General features: G+C 48.3%; 1 non-coding gene across 1 annotated transcript; it reads right to left on the bottom strand.

Annotated features, from left to right (window-relative positions):
- Positions 1-1,696: 1,696 nt before the first annotated feature.
- or52n4 lies at positions 1,697-3,160 on the bottom strand. Its single transcript, XR_004221441.1, has 2 exons — positions 3,078-3,160; positions 1,697-2,942 (listed from the first exon to the last, which is right to left on the bottom strand). It is a non-coding gene; the product is annotated as an uncharacterized LOC100490566 (transcript).
- Between the last annotated feature and the right edge of the window lie 7,738 nt (positions 3,161-10,898).

Genomic DNA, 10,898 nt, shown 5'->3' with positions numbered 1-10,898 from the left:
ACACACAGCCCATACACACAGCCCATACACACAGCCCATACACACAGCCCATACACACAGCCAGATACACACAGCCCATACACACAGCCCATACACACAGCCAGATAACACACAGCCCATACACACAGCCCATACACACAGCCCATACACACAGCCCATACACACAGCCCATACACAGCCAGATACACACAGCCCATACACACAGCCAGATACACACAGCCAGATACACACAGCCCGTACACACAGCCCGTACACACAGCCCGTACACAGCCCATACACAGCCCATACACACAGCCCATACACAGCCAGATACACACAGCCCATACACAGCCAGATACACACACAGTGGGACCAGGACCCTTTCAATGCACAGAAGCAGCCGTCGCCCAATAGGATATATGTGTGTATGTCGCTTTAACTGGAACTCTGCAGGGAGCAACATTGTGCAACACACCGGCCGCTAAAATAGGTATTAAATTTGGGTCGTAGGCAACGGGTACTAAGTTATACATTACAGGAAAGCTGGCGTTAGCTTTGTGTGGAGTTTCTGATACCAAAATATCGGTACAAGTAACTTGTGTAAGACTTTGGCATTTTTGTTCTTTTTGGCCAGTCCCTGCTGTTCTACTACAGAAGTCGACAGTTTACCTCTGTCCAATCCATGATGCCCCTAGTGTATCAGAGGCGTAACTACAATGCACCATGCCCCCCCTCAAATAATCTTACGAGGGGACCAGCATGCACCGCAACCTCTACCACCCCCACCCCCCCTGCCAGGCTACCTGCCCCCTTGCATCCCCCCTGCCCGCACACACACACACACACACACTGTAGGTAGATGAGCAGCTGGGGGGGAGGATTTTGCAGGGGTTTGAACCTAAGAAAGAGGAATCCAGAAGTTGGGATGCCTCCTACTGGGACCTGTGATTGGGCCTATAGTCTCTACTTTCCTATAGGTTATTACTGGTATTAAACTGGACTTCCTTGTGGCATTGCATAGCGATTGGGCCACTTACAGGTATTTACCCCAAACGTTTCCCCATTCGGTGCCCTTCAACTCTCTCCGTATGGGTTCTACACCGGTTTTGTACCTCTTCTTGCCACTTTGACTTCCCTCCCGATCTTGTCTTAAAAAAACATCAAAAAACACAAACGATTCATTTGAATTTAGATACTAATGTATATGTTTAATGCAAAATGGTTTCTTTACTATAGATACACAACATGTATTACATTAGGTACTTCAGAGCACTGACTGGGGCATTAACTCAGAACAGGAATGGCCGTCATTTAAAATGATATGAAATCGTTACTGTTCTGAATTTATTCCTTTAATAAGTACATTTTAGAGTGTTAAGAACCTCCCCCATGGGGTTCAGTTCAGAAGTAAGGAAGGAAATAGGAAAGAAGAGGAAAGCATTTAATAACTACAAGTCAGAGGGGACAGAAGCTGCGTTGTATATGAATAATTACACTATAAGAAATGTCGTTAAAGCAGAAATCAGGAGGAAAAGATAGAAAATGAGAAACAATTTGCAGCACAGGCCAAGACTCACCCCTCAAGTATATTAATAGTAAAAGTTGCAAGTTGAGAGTGTGGCTCCATTCAATAATGAAAAATAATTCTGTTATACAGGATACAAATGTGCTTAATCATCTCTTTTCTTCAGTGTATAGGTACTGAAGATGGTAATGCCCCATCTAGAATAAGCTGGTAAAGGCTACGGAAAGTCTCAGGTATGAAAAAGGCTTTTTCCAACCTAATTTACTATGTAACTATGAGTATGTGGCATTAGTTTTGGAAGAAAAAGAAACGTCTCATGTTGTTTGCTTCTTGGCTGTAAGACATCTTGGCCACTGGATTTTTAAGATAGAAACCTAAAATTGTAAAATTGTGAGGGACATTTCAAAGAACCATCTCTGCAAGTGAAAACAATTTTGACACCTTCTTGCGAATCTCTTTAGTTTTTATGCCGTATATGATTGGATTACACATAGGAGGAATGATCAGGTAGAGGGCTGGAAACAAGGATTTGGACAGATGGGGCTGAAGAAGCTCCAAATCTCTGAGATATGAAGGAGAAGAGGGCTGGGATATATAACACCAAGATTACACCAACATGGGCAGAACATGTGTTACCAACTTTATATCTGGCTTCTCTGTTAGGGAGTCTCAGCACGGCCATTATAATCATGGTGTAGGACCCAGAGAGGCATATTATGTCTAATCCTACCACTAGTGAAGCAACCAATAACCCATACACAAAGTTTATTCGGATATCGCCACAGGAGAGCTTGGCCACCACCATGTGTTCACAGTAAGTCTGTTGAATGATGTGATTCCCACAAAATGGCAGCCGTCTGACAAGGAGTGGATAAGGAATTGCCAATAATGTCCCTCTTATTGTCACAAACAGGCCCATTTTTGCAATCATGGAATTGGTCAGGATGGTGGAGTATCTCAGTGGGTGGCAAATGGCCACATAACGATCAAAGGCCATAGTCAGGAGGACAGAAGACCCCATTATGGAGAAGGAATGGATAAAGAACATCTGCACTAGACATTCCTCAAAAGTGATCTCTCTCAGCTTGAACCAGAAGATCAGCAGCATCTTGGGAAGGGCGGCATTTGATTGGACAAGGTCAGTGAGTAATAACATGGAAAGGAGCAGGTACATCGGCTGGTGAAGCCTCCTGTCAGCTCTTATGATAAGAAGAACGGAAATGTTGGCTGAAATGGTTACTATATACATGCAACACAGTGGTACTGAGATCCAAGGGTGCATCTCTTCCATCCCTGGGATCCCAACCAGGATGAATGGAGAGGAGATCGGATTGGCTCCGCTGAGGTTGGACATGATCACTAACAGGAACTTGTTGCAGGGAATCTCCACATATTCTTGGCACTGAAAGGCTGTACAATGGGCCACAGAAAATTCTTTCTGCAAAACAATTTAGACAGATTTATAAGAACAGAATTTTGGGATGTGTTCCCAGCTTCTCTACAAAATCAACACAATGTAATGGAAAGTATTCCCTCTCTGTATGAGTAGTAATTGTTTCCCATGTATTCTCACCTCAGTATAGAGAAGAGTAGGTCCTCCTTGTGCAGAAATAATGCAGCCCCCTCTCACTATGGAACGATCCCAGCCAATCAGTATGGCAGCTTCTATTGCAAATAAGGCAGTGAAGTGATTAGTAGGACTTGGCTAATTAATGTAACTCAGCCCAATCAGGTGCCGGTGTTTGCCGATAACCATAAAATCTAACGGGATTAGGAATAGAAATTTCCAATCTGATGCAGTATTAGGAGATGCACCTTGCGTCCAGTGTCAAGTTAGTTGTACAAAAGAAAGAATTGAATTTAGAAAAATAGAACATAACGAGTTTTATCTCCATTTTCCCTCTCCATTCAAACAGGAGTGTCCAGTCCTCACTTGGCTTAGGGCCGGGGCAAAAATAAGCGATATAAAAGAATTTATGTTATTTTAGACCATTTAACTTGCTTCAGTATCCGGTCTTTTTTGAAGTAGATTTTCTGCCCCCAGCTGTGAGTGTTATATGAGACAGGGGAATCAGCCCCCAGTGTGATTACACAATACATGGCACAATACCTGTATAATCTCTCCTGTATCCATAATAATATCCCCGGTAACCCCCCCCCCCCCCGGCCACTGATCCCCATAGTGGGTGTATAGCAAAGAGCCATTTATATGTAAAGGACCTGAGCAGCAGGACTTTCCCCCACAGATGGGATTAGGTACCTGGAAGGTCTCACTTGATGATGGGAGAGAGGATTGGCCCCTAACGATGCAGGCGGAACCAGTCCCTTTCCTATGGCGTCTGAGGATATATTGGAACAGATCCCTTCTAAACGGAGCCTCATCCTACAATACAGCAGAACCAGGGGCCACAGGAGCACAGAGGGATTGGCTACCCCAAAAAGACTTATTGTGGCGCCCAATAACCTTACAGAAATACCTACATCAGCCTAATAATGGCTCTATATAAAGGACACATTTTATTCCTTTGAATAAGCAAATGCCCAACAGTGTTTGGCTAAATAAGATAAAACCCAAATAAAATGACCAACTGTATGGATGTAGGACCCACCTGCCTGTGCCTACAAACTGCACCCACTGAGGGTGCCTGGGATTTCTGCCCCCGATTCCACTCCCAGCCCAAAGTCCTTCCACCTTCTATAGGAGCCAATGGACACAGGTATGGGCACAAGTTTCTATGTCTGTAAATCTAATATATATGAGGCTTAATCTACTGTAAGTAATGGGAACCAGTGCCCAAAGCATCATAAACTGGGGAGGGACACAATATTAGCCAGTACATTCAGTTTCCCTTATGCCCCAGTCACCCCCATATTAAGAGAATACGATATGGACATTCCAGCAGTGAAACAGCCCCAGTTACACAAGCTGTTGCCCCCCAATCCCTGGCACTTACCCAGTAGATCTCCCTCAGTAATGTTAGTGGGGCTCATCTACATCTTCTCATGGTACCAGGGGCCCACCAACCTGGCAGAACCTCCAGCCTTTCTGCCTCACTGAGGAGCAGCTCCTTATAAACCCTATAAACTGCCTCCATAAATAATATAAATACCCCCCAATTCTCTCCTGGATACAGTCTCTCCAGAGAGTCACTCCCTGTCCCTCATCCCCTCATTACAGAGAGACGCAAGGTGAATGCTGTATTTGCAATGATTATCTTCCCTTTATTACTGTTTGTATCCTCGTTATCCTCCTAGTTATTATCACGTTCTGCTGATCGGCACTGGGGTCCGTTTCAGGCACAATTGGCACCTTCGGCTGCCATGGTAACATTAGATTGCAAGCTCACACAGTTAATCCATTGATGTGCGTATGAAACCAGTCACGCCCCTGACCCATTGCAAATAACACTCACTTTATTATTACTCTCTGTTGGAAGGGCTCATTATCATTTACTGCACTGCTGCCTGGAGATGCCTGCAGTTTAGCAAGAGATAAGGATATCCAGCTAAATCAAAGTAAACTGATGTATGGAAAGTAAAGGGGAACTAAAACCTCACAAAACCACACAAGGGCACTCCAGGAGTTACACCACCTTGTATGTGTCACATGTAATAAGGTTCAGCTTATGTTTATTTGTTTGATTAGATTTATATTTCTTTTCCCTTCTGTTAATATCCTTAGTATTTCTACATGCTACAAACTGCTTACAGCCACAAAACCTTTATTTTCTCCCCCCATGTTGTTTCTGCGCTTGGGATTTCATTAAATAGCTAAATGTGCCAATGTTTATTTTAAATGTTTCCTACTAAACTTAGTAACAAAAGGCAGTGCTGCCCCTCTCTCATTCCCCCTCTCCCTATCTCACACTTACCCTTTCTGTTAATCCCATCCACTGTTATTTCCGCTTCATCAATAACCCTCTCATTGTATCCTTTCTCCCTAAATTGTATTGCTCTCATAATCAGCCTCTTTAGTACATTTTCTCTTAATCCTTCTAAACTGTATCATTTAACCATTGAGTATATTGAGTTTGTATCATTAGTTTGGGGAATAACTCAAGGAAAGTTAACACAATTGTTGGCTTCTTGGCTATGAGACCTCTTTGGCCACTGGATTTAGAACAAAGCTAATACTGTAGTGTTGCCTGTGAGGGACATTCCACAGACCCCTTTTCTGCAAGTGAAATCAACGTTGATACCTTCTTGCGAATCTCTTGGGTTTTTATGCCGTATATGATTGGATTACACATAGGAGGAATGATCAGGTAGAGGTTGGAAATGAGGATTTGGACAGATGAGGCACAAACCAACAGCCCCCCCAGCCCAATAAATAGTGACTGTCTGTGGCACCTTACAGCCCCCCTGGCATTCCAGTACCCAGAGGCACAAACAGCCCCCCCAGCCCAATAAATAGTGTGACTGTCTGTGGCACCTTACAGCCCCCCTGGCATTCCCAGTACCCAGAGGCACAAACAGCCCCCCAGCCCAATAAATAGTGACTGTCTGTGGCACCTTACAGCCCCCTGGCATTCCCAGTACCCAGAGGCACAAACAGCCCCCCCCAGCCCAATAAATAGTGACTTCTGTGGCACCTTACAGCCCCCTGGCATTCCCAGTACCCAGAGGCACAAACAGCCCCCCCCCCAGCCCAATAAATAGTGACTGTCTGTGGCACCTTACAGCCCCCCTGGCATTCCCAGTACCCAGAGGCACAAACAGCCCCCCCAGCCCAATAAATAGTGACTTCTGTGGCACCTTACAGCCCCCCTGGCATTCCCAGTACCCAGAGGCACAAACAGCCCCCCCCCCCAGCCCAATAAATAGTGACTGTCTGTGGCACCTTACAGCCCCCCTGGCATTCCCAGTACCCAGAGGCACAAACAGCCCCCCAGCCCAATAAATAGTGACTGTCTGTGGCACCTTACAGCCCCCCTGGATTCCCAGTACCCAGAGGCACAAAACAGCCCCCCGCCCCCAATAAATAGTGACTGTCTGTGGCACCTTACAACCCCCTGGCATTCCCAGTACCCAGAGGCACAAAACAGCCCCCCCCAGCCCAATAAATAGTGACTGTCTGTGGCACCTTACAACCCCCCTGGCATTCCCAGTACCCAGAGGCACAAACAGCCCCCCCAGCCCAATAAATAGTGACTGTCTGTGGCACCTTACAACCCCCCTGGCATTCCCAGTACCCAGAGGCACAAACAGCCCCCCCAGCCCAATAAATAGTGACTGTCTGTGGCACCTTACAACCCCCCTGGCATTCCCAGTACCCAGAGGCACAAAACAGCCCCCCCCAGCCCAATAAATAGTGACTGTCTGTGGCACCTTACAACCCCCCTGGCATTCCCAGTACCCAGAGGCACAAACAGCCCCCCCAGCCCAATAAATAGTGACTGTCTTGTGCACCTTACAACCCCCCTGGCATTCCCAGTACCCAGAGGCACAAACAGCCCCCCCCAGCCAATAAATAGTGACTGTCTGTGGCACCTTACAGCCCCCCTGGCATTCCCAGTACCCAGAGGCACAAACAGCCCCCCCCCAGCCCAATAAATAGTTACTGTCTGTTGCACCTTACAGCCCCCCTGGCATTCCCAGTACCCAGAGGCACAAACAGCCCCCCCCAGCCCAATAAATAGTGACTGTCTGTGGCACCTTACAGCCCCCCTGGCATTCCCAGTACCCAGAGGCACAAACACCGCCCCAGCCCAATAAATAGTGACTGTCTGTGGCACCTTACAGCCCCCCTGGCATTCCCAGTACCCAGAGGCACAAACAGCCCCCCAGCCCAATAAATAGTGACTGTCTGTGGCACCTTACAGCCCCCTGGCATTCCCAGTACCCAGAGGCACAAACAGCCCCCCCAGCCCAATAAATAGTGACTGTCTGTGGCACCTTACAGCCCCCTCCGCATTCCCAGTACCCAGAGGCACAAACAGCCCCCCCAGCCCAATAAATAGTGACTGCTGTGGCACCTTACAGCCCCCCTGGCATTCCCAGTACCCAGAGGACAAAACAGCCCCCCCAGCCCAATAAAATAGTGACTGTCTGTGGCACCTTACAGCCCCCCTGGCATTCCCAGTACCCAGAGGCACAAACAGCCCCCCCAGCCCAATAAATAGTGACTGTCTGTGGCACCTTACAGCCCCCCTGGCATTCCCAGTACCCAGAGGCACAAACAGCCCCCCCAGCCCAATAAATAGTGACTGTCTGTGGCACCTTACAGCCCCCCTGGCATTCCAGTACCCAGAGGCACAAACAGCCCCCCCAGCCCAATACAATAGTGACTGTCACGTCGGCACCCAATACCAGAACAAGTGCCAAGCACCCTGCGTCTCGCGCTCGTGCTTCACCAGTAGCGTGACCGCTTGCTGGCCGAGAGCCTCAGCTACTCGGATGCCACCTGGACTTATACGAAGGCAACAGAGCGGCTAGCCAATGGCACGACTGTGAAGCTTAAGGCCATGGTCACTAAGATGGAGTAGGCAAATACGTTGTCAGACAGGCTGGGTCGAGCGGGCAATAACTAGGATCGTCAGGCAGGCAATGGTCAACCGGATAATCAATCAGAAGGATGAGGCAAAAACGGTAGTCTAGGACAGGCACGGATCAGGATATGGATAATCAGAATCGTCAAAGCCAGGCATCAAAACAGGAACAAACAAAGCCCGCACCGGTAACTTTATTACAGTGACTGTCTGTGGCACCTTACAGCCCCCCGGCATTCCCCAGTACCCAGAGCCACAAACAGCCCCCCAGCCCAATAAATAGTGACTGTCTGTGGCACCTTACAGCCCCCCCCGGCATTCCAGTACCCAGAGGCACAAACAGCCCCCCCAGCCCAATAAATAGTGACTGTCTGTGGCACCTTACAGCCCCCCTGCATTCCCAGTACCCAGAGGCACAAACAGCCCCCCCCAGCCCAATAAATAGTGACTGTCTGTGGCACCTTACAGCCCCCCTGGCATTCCCAGTACCCAGAGGCACAAACAGCCCCCCCCAGCCCAATAAATAGTGACTGTCTGTGGCACCTTACAGCCCCCCTGGCATTCCCAGTACCCAGAGGCACAAACAGCCCCCCCCCAGCCCAATAAATAGTGACTGTATGTGGCACCTTACAGCCCCCCTGGGCCCCCCTGGCATTCCCAGTACCAGAGGCACAACAGCCCCCCAGCTCAATAATAGTGACTGTCTGTGGCACCTTACAGCCCCCCTGGCATTCCCAGTACCCAGAGGCACAAACAGCCCCCCAGCCCAATAAATAGTGACTGTCTGTGGCACCTTACAGCCCCCCCGGCATTCCCAGTACCCAGAGGCACAAACAGCCCCCCAGCCAATAAATAGTGACTGTCTGTGGCACTTTACAGCCCCCTGGCATTCCCAGTACCCAGAGGCACAACAGCCCCCCCGCCCAATAAAAGTGACTGTCTGTGGCACCTTACAGCCCCCCTGCATTCCCAGTACCACAGAGGCACAAACAGCCCCCCCAGCCCAATAAATAGTGACTGTCTGTGGCACCTTACAGCCCCCCTGGCATTCCCAGTACCCAGAGGCACAAACAGCCCCCCCAGCCCAATAAATAGTGACTGTCTGGGTGGCACCTTACAGCCCCGGCATTCCCAGTACCCAGAGGCACAAACAGCCCCCCAGCCCAATAATAGTGACTGTCTGTGGCACCTTACAGCCCCCTGGCATTCCCAGTACCCAGAGGCACAAACAGCCCCCAGCCCAATAAATAGTGACTGTCTGTGGCACCTTAGCCCCCCTGGCATTCCCAGTACCAGAGTCACAAACAGCCCCCCCAGCCCAATAAATAGTGACTGTCTGTGGCACCTTACAGCCCCCCTGGCATTCCCAGTACCCAGAGGAAACAACAGCCCCCCCAGTCAATAAATAGTGGACTGTCTGTGGCACCTTACAGCCCCCTGCCATCCCAGTACCCAGAGGCACAAACAGCCCCCCCAGCCCAATAAATTGTGACTTTCTGTGGCACCTTACAGCCCCCTGGCATTCCCAGTACCCAGAGGTACAAACGCCCCCCCAGCCATTAAATGGGTGACTGTCTGTTGGCATCTTACAGCCCCCTGGCATTCCAGTCACAGAGGCAAGGAGAAGAGGCTGGGATATATGCAAGTAAGATAACTCCAACATGGGCAAGAACATGTGTTACCAACTTTATATCTGGCTTCTCTGTTAGGGAGTCTCAGCACGGCCATTATAATCACGGTGTAGGACCCAGTAAGACATATAAGGGGGACATTTACATCCACAAATACTATGAGTAAAGTGCACTTTAGAGTGCAATCGGGCTGTGTTTTTCCTACTATGCGTCAGTAAGGGTCAGTAAGGGAAGTGATGCCCATAGTTTCTCTTTGGCCATTTGACCCTGTTCTCTGAAGATGAATATTTGGAGGAACCATAATGGGATGATGCACCCAGTGTTCCCTACAGGCACCTTTCCTTCATCTCATTGGGGACAAGTTGGGTCCTTTGTTTATCCTGCAGATGCCTAAAGTATTTCTCTGTCCAACTTACTGTCTGCTGTTCTTTTATGTTCTTCCCATCTTTCCCTATAACTCAGAGTTCCCTGTATAACTCAGCCTGCAGCCTTGTGCCTTTATATGGGCACAGAACCCCTCAGTGACTGCTAATATCCTGATCATTTACAGTAGGCGGTACATTATCCCTATAATACATGAGTGATACTCAGAGTTCCCTGTATAACTCAGCCTGCCAGCCTTGTTGCCTTTATATGGGGGGCACAGAACCCCTCAGTGACTGCTAATATCCTTATCATTTACAGTAGGGGATACATTAACCTTATAATACATGAGTTGATACATCAGAGTTCCCTGTATAACTCAGCCTGCAGCCTTGTGCCTTTATATGGGGGGCACAGAACCCCTCAGTGACTGCTAATATCCTTATCATTTACAGTAGGGGGTACATTATCCTTATAATACATGAGTGATACTCAGAGTTCCCTGTATAACTCAGCCTGCAGCCTTGTGCCTTTATATGGGGGGCACAGAAACCCCTCAGTGACTGCTAATATCCTTATCATTTACAGTAGGGGGGTACATTATCCCTATAAATACATGAGTGATACTCAGAGTTCCCTGTATAACTCAGCTGCAGCCTTGTGCCTTTATATGGGGGCACAGAACCCCTCAGTGACTGCTAATATCCTTATCATTTACAGTAGGGTGGTACAGTATCCCTTATAATACATGAGTGATACTCAGAGTCCCTGTATAACATCAGCCTGCAGCCTTGTTGCCTTTAATGGGGGGCACAGAACCCCTCAGTGACTGCCTAATATCCTTATCATTTACAGTAGGGGGTACATTATCCCTATAATACATGAGTGATACTCAGAGTTCCCTGTTATAAC

This window comes from Xenopus tropicalis, chromosome 2, assembly GCF_000004195.4.
Source record: "Xenopus tropicalis strain Nigerian chromosome 2, UCB_Xtro_10.0, whole genome shotgun sequence".
In the NCBI taxonomy this organism is placed as follows: Eukaryota; Metazoa; Chordata; class Amphibia; order Anura; family Pipidae; genus Xenopus; species Xenopus tropicalis.
Note: the sequence above shows the minus strand (reverse complement) of the source record. Positions and strands in the feature narration are given on the sequence as shown.